General features: G+C 47.4%; 1 pseudogene; it reads left to right on the forward strand.

Annotated features, from left to right (window-relative positions):
- The first annotated feature begins 9,596 nt into the window (after positions 1-9,596).
- The window catches only part of LOC114109590 (lymphokine-activated killer T-cell-originated protein kinase-like), a 33,436-nt pseudogene continuing 21,509 nt past the window's right edge, over positions 9,597-21,523 (forward strand).

Below are 21,523 nucleotides of genomic sequence, written 5' to 3' on the forward strand. Positions count from 1 at the left end.
TGGGCCAGTGGCGCCCGAGGTTGAACCCCAGGCTAGTTCCCCTCTCTGCGGAGTCGGGGCTGGTATCACTTGGTCCGAGGGTCGTGAGCCACTCCGCCCCAGTTAGCATACATGATCATGTGAGGTCCAAGGAGCCCGCACTGAACAGCAAAGACTCTCTGATCAGGCAGGGAGGTGACCTCCCAGGAGCCAGAGACAAGCGTCAGCTTTCTCTGTGGGAGGACCAGTTCCTCACCACCCAGCTCCCAGCGAGAGCAAGGGTTTCTGCGTGGGAAGCGTGCTGGGGGCAGAGGTCTAAGCAGCAGGGCCCAAGAAGCCTGAGGGGAAATGATTATGCTCCAGATGGCAAGTCAGAGGATCGTCCATTTATGCTCTTCATGCCTACATCCTCTCTGCGGAGCAGATGTGGGGGTGATGGGGAGAGAATGTTCTAGAAAGAAGCCACTGCCAATCACGTACCCTAAGGCTGGAGCATGTTCAAACAACAGCAGGGAAGCCCCTGCCCTGAAGTGGAGTGAATGAGAGGGAAAGAGGCGGGGAGGGGACGTGGGAAGTCTGACCTCAGTGACGGCCTCGCCATCTCCTCCACGCAGGGAGAAGCCGTGCAGTTTGTGCAGAAGAGCGACGTGAAGTCCAGTTTTCCAAAGGCCACTCTATGCTGAGTGTTGGGACGGGCTCAAGGAACAGGTTCAGAGGATGGAGCGCCCCAAGAAAGCTTTGCAATATTCCACACGTGAGATGAGCATGCCCCGGACCAGGGTGCAAGCAGAGGCGGGTTTCTGGGTCTGTTGTGAAGGTGGGGTTGGCAGAATTTGCCCCCACAGGGGATCCAGGACTTAAAAAGACCGAAGCCAAGAAGAGTAGATCAGTCCAAACTACGTGCAGGAGACAATGCAAGGACATGGGAAAGCACTCAGGACGTGTTTCTGAGTGAAAAGGCATGCTGTGGATCAGTGGGTCCAAAATGATTCCATTCTTGGAAAAAGGGAAAGACGTACGTGCGGATACAAATACGAGAAGGCTGTCAACTGAACTGTCCCCTTGAGAGGGCTTATGATAGAGTTTATTTTTCCTTTTGCCTATTTTTAATTCCTACATTTCCCAATATGTACAGGCATGGCTCTTTAACTAGGAAAAATAAAGCAAGTCATTTAAATCATTTTATCCCTGCGTCTATCGCTACAGAACTCTCCTCCAGGTCAATCCTTGACGCTCTCTGTGGTCCTGATGGTAATTAAAGCTACTAAAGATGTTATTGTTCCAAAGAGAGAAGGCAGTAAAGAAGTGGAAATCTTTACTTTATTTCCCAGAAACCATCTCAGGCAGAAGAGGGTCCATGCCTCGTGAACTCAGAGGAAGCAGACGCTTGGGAAAGTTTCAGTGGTAATTCATAACAAATTGTCTAACACACAGGAAGTGCCCCGAATGGTCTCCAGGATGATTTGGTAAGACAGCTTCTTTACCCACGTCTCTGCTGATGGACATCTAGATGCTTTCATGTCCTGACTGCTGTGAATAGTGCTGCTATGAGCACTGGGGCTCACGCATCTTTTTTAATTATGGCTTTTTTCTGGGTATATGCCCAGTAGCGGGATTGTTGGGTCATATGCTAGTTGTATTTTTAGTTGTTTAAGGAAACTCCATACTGTTTTCCATAGTGGCTGTGTTAATTTACACCCCCACCAACATTGCACGAGGATCCCCTTTTCTCCACACCCTCTCCAGCAGTATGGATACCGAGGAGTAAAGGGGAGGGTGGGAGAAGTTGGGAGATTGGGATTGACCCGTGTGCACTGTTGATCCTGTATATAAAGTAGATGAAGAATGAGAACCTGCTGTGCAGCACAGGGAACTCTCTGGAACGCTCTGTGGGGACCTGAATGGGAAGGAAGTCCAGGAGGGAGGGACTCGTGTCTATGTGTGGCTGACTCATCCGCTCTGCAGTGGAGACAATACAGTGCTGTGCGGCAACCATACTCCAACAAAAATTAATCTAAAAAGGAGTCGCTGGGGACACCTATCGGCTCTAGCTGGCTGTTGAGGGCCCGTCTCCTGCGCTGCTGGAAGAAGCAGCACGTTCAGGTGGGGGGAAGGAGGAACGCCGTGTGCAGCCCAGACCCTGGGTGTCAAAGGTGAGCAAGAAGGATGGAAAGACGTGCTGGGATTTCGCTGCCTGGAGGTTGCAGAAGCTGACCTCAGTCCTAAAGAAAGAAAAGGGCCAGATGAAGGCAGGCACAGAGGAGAGGAGAAAGTTCCCGATTAACAAAGGGCTTGCTGTCTTTACAACCGTTCAGTGAACAACGACGGCTTCTCTGGAGAAACCCCCTGAGGAACACTCAAGCCCCCTCTTCACAGGAAGCTCTATTACTTCAGGTGCACGGGGGTGGCTCACCCAGCCTCCTTGTCTATGGAAATGTTCCTATCTCCCTAAAATAAAACCTTAATAGAGTTAGGATTATTTAACTAATCCTCTCCTTTTAAATGAACAGTGAAAACGGAAACTTTTAAATGATGTGCTCGAGGTTATTTATGTGTTTAAGAAATGAGTTTCTTCAGCGTAATAATTTTAGCATTGCCAGTCTCACAGTTAATGACTAAATAAATGGCTCCCACTTTCGGTTTTGGTAAATATTCCTCACTCCATCATCATTTACTGTCTTAGGGGAGCCGTAGACTGCACCATAAACTCAGTGCGGAGAATTGGTTCAAGTTTCTTTGATGCAATATTTAGCAGAAACTGCCTATCACATCCTTTAGAGGAGATAATGGATTTTTCTCCTTTTCTGGAACGTCTGTAACTATGACAGTCACAAAATGAGCGTTTTATCCTCTCTGGACCTGGGTCTACTTTAGTTCTCAAATTGTGCAGATTTAGACATCGGCACGAGGCTGATTCTCTCCCATCCTGTAAATGCCCAGCCTTTGTCACCGCTTTCACTAGAGAAGGAAGCAATCCCTTGGTCTAGGACAGGGCACCTCCCCGGGCCTGCCAACTGCGGGCAACTGAGTCAGCGACCCCTGACCCGGCAGGCGTGTTGCGGGCTCACAAGGCCTCGCGTTCAGACTTCTCCCTCCACAGCAAAGCGCCATCTGCCACCACAGCAGAGGTCAGCCCTGGAGTCCACGCTGTGCCCATATGTCCTGGAAGAGGCACTCTGCTGTGAGCCCTGGAAGGCAGGCACCACGGTTCATCCCCAAGCTCAGGCTGCCGTGATGAAGAGCTTCCCAGGTGGCTCGGGGGAGAGAATCCGCCTGCCAATGCAGCAGGTGCCGGAGACGCGGGTCGGATCCCTGGGTCGGAAAGATCCCACATGCCACAGGGCGGCGATGCACCATGACTACCGGGCCTGTGCTCTAGAGCCCGGGAGCCACAGCTGCTGAAGGCTGACTGGAGCCTGTGCCCGCAACAAGAGAAACAAGAGAAAAAAAGAAAAACCACCGCAAGGAGAAGCTCAGGCACTGCGCCTAGAGAGTAACCCCACTCAGCACAGCCAGAGAAGAGCCCGCACGGCAATGGAGGCCCAGCACAGCCAAAAGCAAAAAAGTAAAATTTTAAAAAATAATTCAAAAAGGAAAGTAACGTTATTTAAAAAAAGAAAAGACTCCGTGATGGGAAGATTGCACCCTCCCCACCCCGACCCAATGCATCCCCCCAGCCCTGGCCCTTCTCCTGGATTTTTCCCGAAGCCCCACCTCCCTCCAGCTTACCAAACGTGTGCTTCTTGTGTCTCGCTCCACCACTGTCTCCCTCCCTGCAGTGTGAGCTCCGGGGCAGGCGCTTTGCCCTGTTTTGTACTAGCGGGACGAGTGGACCTCAGTAAACACATAATGAGGAATAACTCAAGTGCCCCCAGAGTCTGGGAGAGCACCAGGAGCACAGCAGGTACTCGAGAGACCATTGCTGAACGCACGCGGGGGCTGTGGGTTTACACGTGGCGTGGCGTTCAATCCCGCACCGCAAGGAAACTGAGACCCCAGAGGGTCTGCGGGTTCCTCGGTGCCCTGGGAGTGGGGAACAGCGCAGAGGATGCGCCCTTAGCTCTGCGTGCCTGCTAAGTCGCTGCAGTCGTGTCTGACTCTGTGTTAACCCCTGGACCGTAGTCCACCGGGCTCCTCGGTCTATGGGATTCTCTAGGCAAGAATACTGGGGTGGCCTCCTCCTCCAGGAGATCTTCCTGACCCAGGGGTCAAATTTGCTTCTCCGGTGGCTCCTTGCATTGCAGGCAGATTTTTTACCTCTGAGCCACTGGGAAAACCCCTAACTTAGCTCGATCTAGTGTCAATCCTCTTGCAACGATGCAACACTGAATAGGATTGTTTACTGCAGAAACAGACCATTGAGAACGCAGAGATTTATTGATATAAACATGCACATTTTAATTACAGCTTGTAAATACGAGCTGTAGCTTAGAGACAAAAACTCTACTATCTGGCCCCAGTTCTCTTTCCGAGTTACCTGTTTGTCCTCGGATTTTGCTTCTCCGTTTGCTTCTGCGTCATCAACATATATTTTAAAATATTTATTGTGCATCTATTTTGTGTTGAGCGCTGTTCTGTGCATAGAATACACCCAGTGAACAAAAATCCATCCTGTCCTTGTGAAGTCTACTGCCTTGCAGGGGAGAGAGATAATGAGTTATGAGTATGAGAAGAAAAGGACATTGTACAACACTTTAGAAAGTGGTAACTATGGAGAGGAAAATTAAGTTGAGCAGGAAAAGGGGGCAAGAACGTCTGGAAGAGTGTAGGGACCATGGCCTGACCTGCAGGAGGGAGCCAGGAGGGGAGGGGCCAGGACCAGGGCCTGAAGGGTGGTGCCTGGCACATCCAAGGATGGAGGAGGCTGGGGTGGCTGCTCCAGGGGTCCAGGGCCAGCAGTGAGAGGTGGGGCCGGAAGTGATCAGGGCTGGATGCCCCAGAGAAGACCTCTGCCATTTTCTGAGGGTAGCTAGGAGCCCACTGCAGGGTTTCAGAAGAGCTGCCACACCACAAACTTTCGTCTCAAAAGGATCCTCTGTGTCTGTGTTGAAAGTAACTCCAGGGGACAGAGGTTGGGGCAGGAAGTTCAGGTCAGAGGCTCCACGTGAACCCAGACAAGAGCCGATGGTGGCTCGAAATAGACCAGGAGCAATAGAAGTGGAAAGGGCCCTCCGAACTCTCTCTCTAACATACCAATTATTTGTACCTTCAAGCCTGAGGCCATGCGGCCGCTTCTCTGTCTCTTTTTGGCTAACTTTTATGGAAAAGTGTATAAGTTCTCCGTGTAGATTTTGATAAATATTCTCAAAAAGAACACACTTGCCGCCCGAATGGCAGTCTCAGAGGCCTCACTGTGCCTCCTAGCCCCCTCCCTCTTCTCCAAAGGTGAGTAGCCTTGAGCAGTGTGGATTAGGGGTTTTTTTGGCGGGGCGGGGGGTGGGGGTGGTTTGGGAGGTTGATCTGGACCATTTTTAAATTTGTTATTGAATTTGTTACAATATTGGTTCTCTTTTGTGCCGGGGTCCAGCTCCAGTGGATCCAGGGTGACTCGAAGGTGGGGACGGAGTTGGCATCTTTGGAAAAATACGTATTTAATCACAGATATAGAGAGATTAGAAATGGATAGTGTAGTAGGAAGATTAGTGGAGAAAAAGAGGCTGAATAACTTGGATTACGTGGAAGAGCATCCATGCTCCAGATGGGAATTCAGCCAGAAAAACGGGAGCAAGAAAGAAGCGACATGGGGGAGTCAGTCTTTCCGGAAACTGATCCGATCCCTTTATTTTTGGGTTTGCTTATATACCTTTTGTTACACATAGGGATGAATATAGAGTCACGCAGGAGTCAGCAGTCCTGACCTTTATCAAAATCAGGTGCTTCACATAAATGTATAAAAAGGTACATCATCTTCTGGCCATGAGTGAGACCTGCTGACATTTTATGATCCTTTCTTTCTGATAACCAAAAAACTTATTTCTTCCAAGGGTGTTTTTTCTTAAACCAGGCACCACCCTCCAAATAAAGTTACATTCCTATAGGGTGAGGGTATAGTGAGTTACAATCAAGAAAGGAATTTATTTAACCCAAGATTAACATGACTAGTCTTAAAGGTTAATACTTATTTCTCCTATATGCTTAAAGGTTAATGCTTATTTCTTCCTATATGCTAGTTATATTCATTATAAGGGTCGGGAACATGGAGATTTAGCAGCAAACATCAGCCCAACAAATGAAAATCCTTTCACCAATGTTCCCCTTAAGATCTATTTAGTCTTAAGATAGTGATAAAGTTCCATTTTTATATTGCAAGGACACAATGATTTATAACAAAGCACAGTGATCTATTACAAAAGAGAAAATCCATTAACTCAAAAAGTCTAGTATTGCTAACATCAAAAACTACTGTATTTCCTTTTCTATATTCCAAATACATTGATTAATATATTCCCAGGTGCCTAAGGATATGGAGGCCTGGCGGCAATCATTGACTCAACAAGAAGAAAAAGCCCTGTGCTAATTAAGACTCTCAAAATACTCCAAAACTCTCTGTACTGTTTATGGTTAAGGGGTAGTAAACAATCATGTGCGCAGTGGCAGGAGTATGGAAAATCCTGTCACACAAGCTAGTCTGTCAGCAGAGAGGTTTGACCTGAGACATCCTTGTCCCACCCAGAGCAGGGAATTAGCAGCAATTATTGACACAACAAATGAAAAACCCTTCACCAATATAATTCCTAACCAACACACTATACTAATAATTTCTAACTCCCCAAAAGAATTTGTCTTTACTAAGTCTGAAACATTTCGTGCCTCTCAGATTTGGAGGCTGTAAACAATCACATGTGGCCGGACGAACCTATACAGGCGGGCTAGATAACCTTCAGAGGAGTCCGTAAGCTGAAACACTCTTGTCACGCCCAGGAATTTTTATTGCCTTGGAGCTGCACGTTTACTCCTTCTCCGAGAGAAACGGTTATGGGGGAGAGCCCCCCCCCGTAAAGTCAGAGGTGTAGGTGAGAGCATAAAACAGACTCTGGTTTTGGGGTTAGATTAGATGCTCCGGAACAGGGGGTTTCCTGAGGCTTGATCACGCCTTTGCGTATGCCAAGCCTCCTTCCTCATGACCTTTGCCATGGGCGGAGTTCCTCACGCTGGCTCCCGGCACTTTTGTGCTTTGGTTTTTGGGCCATGAGACATGTGGGATCTTAGCTTTCCCATCGAACCCACACCTCTTGAACTGGAAGGTGAAGTCTTAACCACTGGACTGCCAAGGAAGTCCCCAGTTGTTGTTTGTTTTTTTTTTTTTAATTTATATGACTATAGAGAAATTATACGAGTCTTTTATGTCTGGCTTTTTTTTTTTTTTTCAGTGACATTTCAGTGTATAGCAATAGCTGGTTCATTCCATCAGATTTCTAGCCATTCTATTTTCACCATTTACTCTATTTTCTTTATTACTAATCACTGTTATTTAAAATTCACATCTGATGCACCTGCATATCTGCTAGCAGCAGGCCTTTTTCTATCGTCTATTTTCGCTCTTTGGGCTGGATACCAGTATTGTGCATGGAAACTTGTAAGGTCTGTGAATGATGTCCTTTTTCCTGAGAGGATTTATTTGCTTCTGGCAAACAGAGCACTTTAATCTAATCTGTGACTGAGCTTATCCAGAACATGGTTCAGCCTCAGAGGCTGGTTCATTTCTCACTCGCCCTTACTGCTGGGGTTCCACCTGCCAGCCAGGGGTTTCTTCAAGGACCCCTCCTCCCGGGGAGACGCTGAATCCACAGTTCTGTCTTCCCAGTACTATCAGCCTGCTGAAATCTCTGTTGAGCTTCTCAGCCTCAGAGCAGCCACTTCCTGCTTATCTTCGCAGCTTTTCTGCTGCAAATAAATTGGCAAAGAGCTCAAGAGAAAGACAGCAGAGCACCCAGGCTCGTCTCCCTGTGGTTCTGAGGGTCTGAGAACCCTGTGGTCACTTCCTCTGTCCCAGGATGCCACCTAGAATGTAGAGGCTGAGCAGCTGGCAGAAACCCAACCAAGAAGACAGGAAGGAACAAGTGGAAACACCAGAAGGTGACCCGCACCCTCAGATAAGACAGCAAATCTCTGCGGAATGGCCGAGATGGGTGCTACCCTCGGGAATCTACGAACACGGGTGAAAGTTGCCGTCTTAGCCCCATTCAATTCATCTGTTATAGTTTCTGCAAAAATCAGATGGATTTTCATGGGTGCGTACTCAGTTGCTAAGATGTGTCTGATTCTTTGCAACCCCATGGACTGTAGCCTGCCAGTCTCTTCGGCCCATGTTCAGGATTTCCCAGGCAGGAAAACTGGAGTGGGTTGCCATTTCCTTCTCCAGGGGATCTTCCTGACCCAGGGATCGAACCTAAGTCTCCAGAAGCTCCTGCATTTATTTTTCATATTTTATTTAATTGTTTGTCTAGGTTTCGCCAGGTCTTAGTTGTGGCATGTGGGATCTAGTTCCCTGACTAGGGATCGAACCCAAGACCCCTGCATCAAGAGCTCAGAGTCTTACCCACTGGACTACCAGGGAAGTCCGATACCAGGTGGGCTATCACTTTATCGCTGAGACCCCAGGGAAGCCCTGGATTTTCATGACTGATGGTAGATTACCAAAAACTTCCCCAATGAGTAGTCCCAACTGGAGCTGATGAATTAGAGCTGGTATCTAATCTAGACCAGAACAGATCAACACAGTCTTTGGTACTTGGGTTGCGACTATCCATCTGGCAGTGAGTTCTTTTAAAACCTTCCTAGGAGAGACAGCCAAAAGCAGCTGCATTACATCAAAAGGACAGAAACGCAGGTTCAGCGCTTTACCCCATGGGCACACTCATCTTCCTGCCCTCTGTCATCTTGACAGTCCCCAGAATACCATGCTGGTCTACTGTGCTTCTGGCATCATGCTCATTGGAAGGGCAGACAGGAAGTAGTGAGGGCTTTGAAGGCTAGAGTGAAACACGTGTGTCGGAACATAACAATTCTTTAAGCTTCCTAAGTCCTGCCATACTGATGAAGACCTAAGAGGTCGGTGCCTCTTACAGGGGTGCCCTCTAAGGTAAATGATTACCCTGTATAAAACGTTCCATGGCTTGGGGACACTTTGGATTTGGGGGGCAGCCTATATTGCGCTTGATACTATTTCTTGAGTGCTGGGCTTGAGTGAGGCCCACAGTATTAGCGGCTCTCCAGAAATTCTAGGTTTCAGTGCAGCTTATCCTGCTACTGAGGCCACGTCATTTATCAGACCCATCAGTGCTAGGCGTGTCCAAAGTAGAATAAGATCCTGTGAGGGACCTCAGACGAGCCCCGGTGGGAGGTCGACAGTGCAGAATATTGAGGGTTCTAGACCGAGGTCGTGGCCATTCCATTTCAGGGACTACTTACTGTGAAAACACTCTTATTTAAAAACCAGCTCCTGAGAAAAGCCCGGCAGATTCACAATGACAGTTGCTGAGTCCGTGTGTTGGCAGGTGGGAACCCCAGGCGGCCTCGGACTCTTTGGGGCCACTCGGGGCCAGTTTTCAAAATAGCCTTTCCCTGGATGTCTCGTCGTCCTACCTCGTGGCTCCAGACCTTGAGCGATTATTACAATGGAAGAAACCAATAGTTTCAAGACACCGAGCAGATAATGTGAAAATAGGAAGTCTGCGTCATGTTTAACGCCATGTGTAAATATCCCCGCCTCTTCATTTATGCAGAAGCTTGGCTTTGGTACTAGAGTAAATGTCTACCTTAAGAAAAGATCTCCAAGAGTCTTGTCTCACTCTCCTTGGGCTGTGAAAAAGATTAATCCTAGATGTAATGATGTTTATCAGAGTATGTATCTAAAGAGACTAACTCACGAAGCTAAGAATTTGAAAAGACGCAATCATCCAAACATTATAGCTTTCACTGAAGCTGGCGATGGTTGTCCACCTTGCTATGGAATATGGAGGTGAAAAGTTTCTGAATGACTTAATAGAAGAACGAAATAAAGACAGCCAAGATCCTTCTCCAGCAGCCATAATTTTAAAAGTTGCTTTGAACATGGTAAGAGGGTTAAAGAATCTACACCAAGATAAGAAACTGCTCTGTGGAGATATAGTCTTCAAACGTTGTTATTAAAGGTGACTTTGAAACAATTAAAATCTGTGATGTAGGAGTCTCTCTACCATTGGATGAAAGCATGACCGTGACTGACCCTGAGACCTGATCCTTTAGCACTGAGCCTGGGAGACCTAAGGAAGCTCTGGAGGAGGATGGTATTACTACCGACAAGGCAGACGAATTTGCCTTTGGCCTTACTCAGTGGGCAGTGATGACTTTATCTATCCCACACATCAGTTTTCCAGACGATGATAATGATGAAACTTTTGATAAAAGTGACTTTGACGATGATGCCTGCTAGGCAGCTTTGGGAATGAGGCCGCCTATTACCATGGAAGAACTGGGTGAAACGTACCAGAGAGGAACGGAGCTCTTCTCCATGTGCACCGATGAAGATCCCAAAGGTCACCCTGCAGCCGCGCACCCTGTGGAGGCTCCAGAAATGGACGTCCTGTGGTCACCTCACACCCATGACTACTGGAGCCTCAGGTACGGCTCATGTACACAGCGGTTCTGTTTACCACGATACATTCATGTACCTATTATGATGAGCCATAATTATTAGACGGAAGTGGCCTATTTTAAGACCATAGATAGTACCTTAGTAACATTTGAACAACTGTTTCTATTACAAAGGTATTTCATGTATGCTTATGTTAATAAGCGTTTGAGATTGTAGAGAGTTTTCTATAAAGTTTAAGAAACTATTCAAAAATTTGAAATTTATGTAGATATTAAGAGTGCTGTAAAACTGATGTCTGACATTAATCTGGATTGATTGACTGTTTGATTGATGACCTTTCTCAGATGTTTTCTCTTTTAATGGATCTACTGAAATCAGCACTTTGTGTATTACAAAATTAGTCTACATCTGCTTACCTTTTAAAACAAACCTTTTGCAGGCCTTTCTTGGCTGATGTGCGTATTAAATAGGGTCGCTGAGACCAGAAACCTGGGATAAGCCTCAAAAAAGTAGCTCCCTAGGTATATCCAAACAGTTTTGGTTAAGGCTCATCTTGTTCCAGAGCTTTGTCTTTGATTTAATTTATTGAATGTATTTTCTGTACTTGTATTTTTAATACTTTTATTTACTGCTCTATATTTTAAGCATATCACAGTATTGGTATAAAAATAAAACCCTAAAAGGACAACATAGAATAAAGGACTTGCCAGTCACCCAAAGCTGTGTTATCCTATTTTGTACTCTACTGAACTGAGTGTTGTCATTAAACTTACTGAGTGAAAGCTTAAAAATAAAAACAAAAAACAAAACAGCTCCAGGACTTCCCTGGCAGTTCAGTGGTTAAAACTCCATGCTCCAAAGGCGGGGGGCGGCGGTGGGAGGGTGGGGGTCCGGGGGTGGGTGTGTGTGTGTGTGGGTGTGTGCAGTTTCAGTTCCTGGCCAGGGAACTCAGATTCTGCATACTGTGCGGTGCAGCAACAAAAAATAATAATAATTAATTTTAAAATTAAGACATTTTTAAAAATAATAATAAAGATAGATTTTGAATTAAAAAAATAAAAGAAACTAGGAAGAACTTGGAAAAAGTTTTAAAATAAAAACGATAGATGCTCCTGAAGTGATGATAGATGACAGCAATCAGGCTGAAAACGGAGCATCAAGTGATTATATGGCCAGAACTGCTCATCACAGGAGGACATCATCACATCCACCACGTCACTCAGGCATCTGATGGAAAAGGTACATTTAGGATCAGTCCCAAGCAAGTCCAGAGGCCACAAGGCGACCCAGGGCTCCACGTCCCCTCCCTGCATTGTCCTGACACTTCTCTCAGCTTTATAACAATGGGAGGGGTGGCGGGGGCTGCTACGAGTCACGGGTGAAGGCGAGGAAACAGCTTGCTCCCGCTTCGAGGATGGATCGGTTCCCATCGCAGTGCTGGCTGGCAGTGGACCACTGTCATCACTGCGGCTCTGGCAGGGGCGGCCCTAGGGACAATGCTGAGGGGAGACCCTTCCAGAAGGTCCTGTGGAGAACATATGCTCACAATGTCTGTGCGCACACGCGCACGCACACACACACACACACACACACACAACTATAAGGAAAATACCACTGTAGCCACACAGGAGAAGCTGGCTCTCTGCATCACAAAAGACATTATCAAGACATCGCCAGTGGGTGGGAGACTAGTTACGAGCCAAAGATTAGAGAGGAAAAGGCTTTTGAAGAACATAAACAGCCTGATGAACTCAAATATACTCGATGTCTGGAGAATCACAGGACAGAGCGAGTTCCTTCTTCCTCTACAGAGTGAAGGGGTTTGCATGGACGAACCCCACATATGTGCCTTGTACAACTTCAGGGCTCTGGGAAACAGTTTGAAAGCCTGAGCCAATCCACCTCTTTCTTCCAAAACTGTCTCCAGTCCGTCCATCTCCGGCAGGGAAGAACCGTCCATGGTACTAACACCCCACAGAGAAGGGCCCGGGGCGGCTTCCCAGTCGCATGATGCCCTACCATTTTGACGCAAGTGCGTGTTGCTTTAAGGCTCTCCTACCACAGGTGCACCCTCAGTCTTCTTCTAGCCTCAGGGGAAACAGGAAGCAGTTGCCTTCATTTCACCACGTACTTTTACATCCTTCAGGGTATAATGGTTTTTATATTCGATTGGGATGTGATTCAGTTCAGTTCAGTCGCTCAGTCGTGTCCGACTCTTTGCAACCCCACGAATCGCAGCACGCTGGGCCACTCTGTCCATCACCAACTCCCGGAGTTCACTCAAACTCATGTCCATCGAGTCAGTGATGCCATCCAGCCATCTCATCCTCTGGCGTCCCCTTCTCCTCCTGCCCCCAATCCCTCCCAGCATCAGGGTCTTTTCCAATGAGTCAGCTCTTCGCATGAGGTGGCCGAAGTACTGGAGTTCCAGCTTCAGCACCATTCCTTCCAGTGAACATCCAGGACTGATCTCCTTTAGGATGTGATTAAGGGGAATTAAAAGAGGCTGAGAATATACGTATCAAGCAATTCTTGTTTGCGTGAGTTGCTCATTAAGTTTCTGTTTGCCTCCCCAAGTAGATACGTAGAACTGGGAAAGGATATTTTTTCCTATTATTAAAGGTTAAATTATGTCCCCCTCCAAAATATCTGTGTCGGAGTCTGAACCCCTAGTACCTGGGAATGTGACTTTATTTGGACACAGGTAGTTAGTGAAGATGAAGTCACACAGCAGAAGAGTGGGAGGACTACGCCGTATTCCAGGATGACTGGTGCCTTCATATCCCACGTGGAGACAGAGACACACGCTGGGAGGAGCTGTGTGATGACGGAGGCAGAGACGGAAGTCATTCAGCTGCAAGTCCAAGGATGCCAAGGAACGCGACAGCCACTGGAAGCTAGAGGAGGCGCCTGCTGGTACCTTGATTTTGGATTTCTAGGCTCCAGAGCTGTGAGACAAGACGCTTCTTTTTTTAAGCTGTCTGGTATGCAGTCTTTTGTTATGGAAGCCCTAGGAAACTAATGCAGTTGTATTAATCATTTCTCTTTGATCAAGTTTCTAACATGTATTGATCAGAATAAAAGTGCGTCTCCACAACTGACCCATTTCTTCTCTTTTTTGAGAGACTTTGGAAGCTTCTGAATTAAGAAGTTATTTTCAGGAATAGTAACCTAAGTTTCAGTTTTGGCTATATTTAATTCTAATTTATAAATCAGCAGCACTTCTCCCAAAAAGATCTGTCCTAAATCCATCTGAAATTCAAAGAAGCACTGATTTCAAACAACTCACTACCTCCACAGTCCTTAATAGATACACAATTCTCTCTAAGAATAGCAGAGCATTATTCTAAAATTAAAATCACCACTAAAGCTGGGTGACAGAGTGTCTTTATGTGGGCCTCCACAGGCCTGGCTATGCCAGATTTAATTAAGGAGCTTTATTTGCATCAATAAATTATTATCCAAGGTAAAATAAAAGGTATTCGATTTGTTCACACTCAATTTCGTTTAGGTGTACAATTAGTGGTTTAAGTCTATTGCAAAATAATTCAGCCAAGAAATCAATTTTAGCACCTACCAAAAGCCCAACCAAGCTATAATTACAGTCTTCTAAATGCTAATTGTGTACAGTTTGGGATAGGAAGTACACATATATATCATCTTACTGTTTACCACCAAAAATTATACGTGCGTAAAACATGGGAAAATTATCTTTGTTATTTATGACCCTCCGTAGGCTAGGGTGTTCGTTTTATAGCCCTTTCTGGATCAGTCCAGGTTAATAAACTGCTGTTTTCTGCGGTTGTCTGTGTACCTTTTATTCTTCTTCAGCCGTTGGAGGTTAAAGAGAGTTGAGGCACAGAACTCCATAGTTGGAGGCAGCGGGGACTAGAGACCACAGTGGGAGCTGGGGCCTCAGGACAGAGCCTGGGTTTCTGGGGGTTTTGCTACCTGGATGCTCAGAGTGTTCACATCCAATAAGAGGACCGGCCACCGGCGCCAGGGGGTGAGTGACTAACGGAGGGACCGATGAAAACGAAGCTTGTTGCCTAATGGAAACTAAATTCTGCTCCAGGGAGGCTGTCAGGTGAGCACCCCTGACGAAGAACCAGGATAAGGTGTGACAACATTCAACAGGCTCTTCTGAGAGTCTTGGTGGCCTCTAAAGCAGCTGCATCGACAAACCCTGCAGGGGATATTGGGAACAGTTGAAGAGCGCAAAGGCAGGCCACGTCTGAGTTGGGCTGTGCTGCGTTGATAATATTCTCTTCCCATCTGTCAAAACCACAGTCCCCGTGACAAGGACGCTCGCTTGCGTCCGGCAGGCCCAACACGGGTCTCTCTCCCTGGGAGGCGGATTAGCAAGTGACTGTCACTGCCATGCCAGCAGGGGAGTTGAAAAAGGACCGAGGATGGGAGAAGCTGGGCGGTTCAGCCAGGGCCCCACAGCTCCTCGGTACCACAGTTTGACACTACGAATATTTTGCATTTCCCAGGGAATGGCGAATGTCACAGCAAACACGCGTGCGTTTTTCTATTTATTATTAAGAGCTATTCTGTATAGTGATCACGTCCCACGCAGTGTCTCCTTGCCTGGGACTGTGGAAGGAAGCCTCTTAACGCCTTAGCACAGAAAGAACTGTTGTCAGGACTTCCTCGGGAGTAGAGTGGTTAGGAATCTGCCAGTCCCGGGGACAGATGGAACGCTGGATGGGTTCAATCCCTGGCCCCGGGAAGGCCCCACGTGCACAGGAAACTAAGCCTGTGCATCACAAGCACCGTGGCCCACGGGCCTGGAGCCCGTGGAACAGCAGAAGCCGTGCAGTGAGACGCCCTCGCACGGCAACGAAGACCCAGCGCAACGGAAAGTAAGCAACATTAAAGAGAGAACTGTTCTCCTTAGCACAGGGCTGGGGGTGCCCTGCTCACACAGCGCAGCCTCCCTCTGGAGAAATGGATGTATGTTCTTCTGGGCCACCTCCACTCCTAAGAACACCGACGAGACTCTCCAAGGTGCCCAGGTGTTGAAAGACAAGCAAGGGTTGATTCAGAGAATGACGGTGGGGAAGGTGGAACAGGTGGAGGTGACGAGGCTGGAGGATGCGATTGGCTCGTGGAGAATGCCACGTGACCCTGGCACTAAGTTCGAGGGGAGACGGTGACAAATGCGGTGTGTGCAAAGGAAGCGCGGGGGGCAGTTAGGAAAGAGTCGTCGTGAGGAAGTGATGAAGGACCTGGGGGTGGCGAGTGTAGCCTGGAGAAATCCCGAGGAGGCATCACACCTGGATCCTCCTCGGCCGAGGACCCGTGAAGAAAGAGGCTGACATTCGGTGGAAGCGCGGGGCATGGTGAGATCACTGGAAAAGAGTACCAGGCGGGAGAGTTCACCTTGGCTTAAGAAAAATCATCCTAGCAATTACAGCAGACAGTGATGATCTAGGGAACTTTTTATCCTTGGCTGGAATTATATAGGCAACAATTGGATAGCTGTCCGAAAGAGCGTCATTTGGCTCAAACAAATGGCCCTGGGTGTCTTCTGGAACCTAAGCGCCTACACCTCCAGGAGTAAGGTCTTGGCTCCCTGACTTCATTATTCCTTGGTGTCTGCTAGAGATCTCTCCACAATACAGTGATCCTTTTTATCTCCTATGATCTCAGGGCCACTTAGAATAGCATTTCTTTGGCTAACTCCTTGGCTCTGAAAAGCAACACCAAAACCCAAAGGAATCATGAGGTGCTGTTGGTAAATCTCTGTAAATTGCTGATCTATTTCTTGTCTTAGCGTCTCAGAGATTGTAGGCATTCAAGAGAGTTTTGATGGGTGAGTGAATGAATGAAAGCATGAGTGTGAGCATTACTTATCTAATTTTGAAACCAGTATTCCAGGCTTCACGGACAGAAGAGGGGAAGAATCCAGATAATCTTTCGAATCTTTTAAAGCAGATGTAGGTTAGAAATTAATTAGTAACAGTTGCTCATGATTTTTAAGGAAGACTCATAGCATTTAATTTTTTACTCTTAAGATAGAAAATTTCTTTAAAATGATTTTTTAGTCTATAAACATCGGAGAAGGCAATGGCACCCCACTCCAGTACTCTTGCCTGGAAAATCTCATGGACAGAGGAGCCTGGTAGGCTTGCAGTCCATGGGGTCGCTACTAGTTGGACACGACTGAGTGACTTCACTTTCACTTTTCACTTTCATGCATTGGAGAAGGAAATGGCAACCCACTCCAGTGTTCCTGCCTGGAGAATCCCAGAGATGGGGGAGCCTGGTGGGCTGCTGTCTATGGGGTCGCACAGAGTCGGACACGACTGAAGCGACTTAGCAGCAGCAGCAGCAGTCTATAAATATACATGCATACATTACACAAAGTGGTGAAATATTAAAAGCATTTCCTTTATTTTTTTAAATTTTTTGGGGGAGGGCCACATCACTTCTCACGTGAGCTCTTAGTTCCCAAACCTGTGCCCCCTACGATAGAAGAGCAGAGTCTCAGCTACTGAACTGCCGGTGTTGTTCAGTTGTTAAGCTGTGTCTAACCCTTTGTAGTTCCACTGACTCCAGCACGCCAGGCCTCCCTGTCCATCACCAACTCCCGGAGCTTGCTCAAACTCATGTCCATTGAGTCGGTGATGCCATCCAAACATCTCATCCTCTGTCACCCCCTTCTCCTCTTGCCCTCAATCTTTTCCAGCATCAGTAATTTAAAAATTCATTTATTGGTCATAAATAAATCAAACAATAAAATAGAATAAAAAAACAAACACAGATTTATAACCACCAAAATGATCTCTTCTTCGACTGTCTCTGCTCTCACGACTAAACAGCATGGAAACAGAAGCCTTTCGGTCACAGACTCCCTTGTGAGCTCACAGGCTGCCTGGTCAGCTGCCTGCTGGTCAGCTCCATCTGCTCTCAGGGGACAGGTATACTTTTGGGAGCTGCAATTCCTCTCCCATCTTTACACAGAGCTTCCTCCTGGAGAAGCAAAGCAAAACTGCTCCTCTTGGCCATAATCTTCTCTATAATTCCTCTCATTAAAGACTCAACCTGGGTGAAGCATAGTGGATTCGCTTTAATAAAGAATTTAAATCAAATTGAAGTTTTTTTATCATGCTTCCCTGATAGCTCAGTTGGTAAAGAATCCGCTTGCAATGCAGGAGATCCCAGTTCAATCCCTCGGTTGGGGAGATCCCCTGGAGAAGGGATAGGCTATCCACTCCAGTATGCTTGGGCTTCCCTTGTGGCTCAGCTGGTAAAGAATCCGCCTGCAAAGGTGGGAGACCTGGGTTCAATCCCTGGCTTGGGAAGATTCCCCTGGAGAAGGGATAGGCTACCCACTCCAGTATTCTGGCCTGGAGAATTCTGTGGACTGTATAGTCCATGGGGTCACAAAGAGTCAGAAATGACTGAGCAACTTTCGCTTCACATATTAAATAATTATGAGCAAAAATATGTGTGGGGTCAGAACAGGCATAAATAATAAAATTGGCATATATATATATATATATATATACACATTTATTCAAAATGGCCTACTACTCATCCATAAAAAAAGAGTTTAAAAAAAGAATGCCCATTTGCAGCACATGGATGGACCCAGCAATTATACTAAGTGAAATCAGAGCAAGAAACGCAAACATTGCATGATACCACTTACATGTGGAGTCTAAAAAATTATACAGATGAACTCGTTTACAAAACAGAAACAGACTCACAGACGTAGTAAACAAACGTATGGTCACCAAAGGGAAGAGATGAGGGAGAGATAAATCTGGAGTTTGGGGTTAACATCTGCACTCTACAATCTAGTTCATAAGAGATAATTGACAAGAACCTACCGAGTAGCACAGGGGACTCTACTCGGTATTTTGTAATAAGCATAATGGAGAAGAATATGGAAAAGATCAGATTCTATAGAGAGAGATATATGTGTATGACTGGAGCCTGGCATGCAGCAGTCCTCGGGTCGCAAAGAGTCGGACATGACTGAGCGACTAAATAATAACTGAATCGCTTAGCTGTACACCTGAAACTAAAAAAAAAAACATTGTAAATCAACTATACTGCAATAAAAAATGAAGGCTCAAGATAAAGACAAGTATGATCTATTAAAAAAAGAAGAAAATAGGCACATCGATTGAGCAGCCTGACTGACACGTTCAGTCATCCAAGAGCTCCCTGGGAACGTCTGGCACCTTCAACACAGGTGTCAACAAAAGAAAGGCAAAATGTGACTCGAAACCAGTGTAACCAAGGTGAGATATTCGATCGAATGTAGGGAATATCAGGCTTCGCTGGTGGCTCAGATGGCAAAGACTCTGCCTGCAATACAGGAGACCCAGGTTCAACCCCTGCATCAGAAAGACCCCCTGGAAAAGGGAATGGCAACCCGCTCCAGTATTCTTGCCTGGGAAAGCCCATGGACAGAGGAGCCCTGCAGGCTACAGTCCTTGGGGTCGAAAAGAGTTGACTAACACATAGAGAATATCTACTCTAATTTCATGATCAATATTTCCATACATTTAAAATATATATATATATATATATATATGACATGAAATAGGGCTTCAGTTCCCTCTCTGCCATTCTGCAAGGCTGAACTAAGACAAGACAGGTTTCTGACTTTATAGCATAAGCTGTACAATGGAAAGAAAAGGGAAGTTTATTTAGTACCAACACAGAGCCAAAAATTGTGCTTCAGATTTCACATCATCCTCCCAACAACCAAATAAGTATTATTCTCCCATTTCACCTATTGTTCTGTTTATCTATTGCTGAATAAACTACCCTAAAACTTAGTAGCTTCAACCGACAACTTACTTTGCTTATACCTCGCCCTTCTGTGGGTCATAAACTTGGGTCACAAAAGGCGGGGCAAAGACAGACAGTCTGTACTCCAGTCTGCGCTCCAGGGCCTCAGTGAGAATGTCTGGAAGGCCGGGGCTGTTTGGGCCTCTCTCTCTCTGTCCCCCTATCCAGCCCCTTCACGGAGCAGGGGGCTTTCTCCCAACATGATGACCTCAGGACAGGCGAGTCTCTATGAAGGGTTTGGGGCGCCAAGAGATGAGGCAGCTGCTGCCGTGCCCCTTAGGGCTGGGCTCGGGCCAGCAGAGGACCACGGTCCCCGGCCAGGCCATCCTAGGGCCAGCCCACATTGAGAGCGAGGAAGCAGGAGGCACCTCACAAGGACCCACAGGTCTGTGGTCCATCCCCAGATGAAGAGGCGAAAGGCAACAGGAGGCAGCGGAGCCAGGACTCAGACCGGATTTGACCAGTTATCATCCCCTGGGGAACACTCATGACCCCGTCTGTGCACAAGGATCCAAGGGTGTCCTGCAAGGTGGACTCTAATGCCCTGTCCTTTCCGTCTCGGTGACTCTTCCAAGCTCCAGACCTCTCTCTCCAAACAAGAACTGCATATATCCACTCAAATGCCACAGCACAACTCAGACTCAAGTTGTTGTTGTTCACTGGCTCAGTCGCGTCTGCTCTTTGCGACCCCATGGACTGCAGCACGCCAGTCTTCCCTGTCCTTCCCTATGTCCCAGAGTTTGCTCAAACTCGTGTCCATTGAGTCGGTGATGCCATCCAACCATCTCATCCTCTGTTGTCCCCTTCTCCTCCTGCTCTCAATCTTTCCCAGCATCAGAGTGCTTTCTAATGAGTCCGCTCTTCATCAGGTGGACAAAGTACTGGAGTTTCAGCTTCAACATCAGTCCTTCCAGTGAATATTCAGAGGTGATCTCCTTTAGGATGGACTGGTTGGATCTCCTTGCAGTCCAAGGGACTCTCAGGAGTCTTCTCCTACATCACAGTTCAAAAGCATCAATTCTCCAGTGCTCAGCCTTCTTTATGGTCTAACTTTCCCATCCATACATGACTACTGAAAAACCACATCTTTGACTAGATGGACCTTTGTGGGCAAAATGAGGTCCCAGATTCAGGAGCAGACATGAATTCTGGCCCCACCACGGGGTCCCCTCCATCCCAAACCAGCAGCCCCTGAGGTCCCCCGAGTCTGGCTGGCTCAGCACCTCGTGGGGACTCTGTCACTGCTGTCACTCTTCCCTGGGTCTGCTGTCAGTCACCCCGGCGAGTCAGCCAGCCTTTGCGGCTGCAGGAGGACCTTGCTCGCCGGCCTCTCCAGCCTGCCTCCCCAGCCCAGGCTCACCCCTCCCCGCCACACTGCCCTGTGCCCCGCCTTCAGGTCTCTGCCCAGATACCATCTCCGCAGAGGGCCCGGCCCCTGAGAGGAGCCCCTCCACTCCACCCCAGCTTTCGTCAGTCCACTCCACCCTTCACTTCCTGATGTGGCGATATCTGTTTATTCGCTTCTTTACTTGTGTCCCTGGCTTTGGCGGGAACAGCGCTGTTCAGTATAAATGCAACATGAGCCTAATATGTCATCGTCCAGTTAATAGTCGCCACACATCAAAGGGCAGAAGGAAGCAGTAATATTCTGTATTTAGCCCCAGACACCTAGAATGTTATCTTTCCAACATGTAACCAATAGGGAAAAGCTTTCATGAAGTCCTTTCCATTTTTGGTCTCTGGTGCATTGACAGCACTTCTTGTGGAGAGGACCCAGGTATTAAGGGCTCTGCGGCCACGTGAGGGTGGCTGGAGGATATAAACACCGCGGAGGCAACACCTTCTTCTCCTGCTCACCTCCCACATGTCAGCCTGGAATGGGGCCAACACTTCGCGGGCATTTGTTGATGGCCTGTGCAGATGTGGGCGTGGGCACGACACTCGTCCCTTGCTTTTGACGTTCCTCCCCCCTCACCTGCCCAGTTCCTCCTCACCTCGCGTGTGACACCTGTCAGCCCCTGCAGGTGTGGCCACCAGCTACTCTTTTTCAGCCTGGAATGCTCTACCCCGATCAGCAGTTCCAGAGGCCAAGAGAAAGAGGCTCTGAAAGTCAGAGCTGACAGCCAACCACCTGGGAAACTGCAGGCAAGT

Source organism: Ovis aries, chromosome 20 (assembly GCF_016772045.2).
Source record: "Ovis aries strain OAR_USU_Benz2616 breed Rambouillet chromosome 20, ARS-UI_Ramb_v3.0, whole genome shotgun sequence".
In the NCBI taxonomy this organism is placed as follows: Eukaryota; Metazoa; Chordata; class Mammalia; order Artiodactyla; family Bovidae; genus Ovis; species Ovis aries.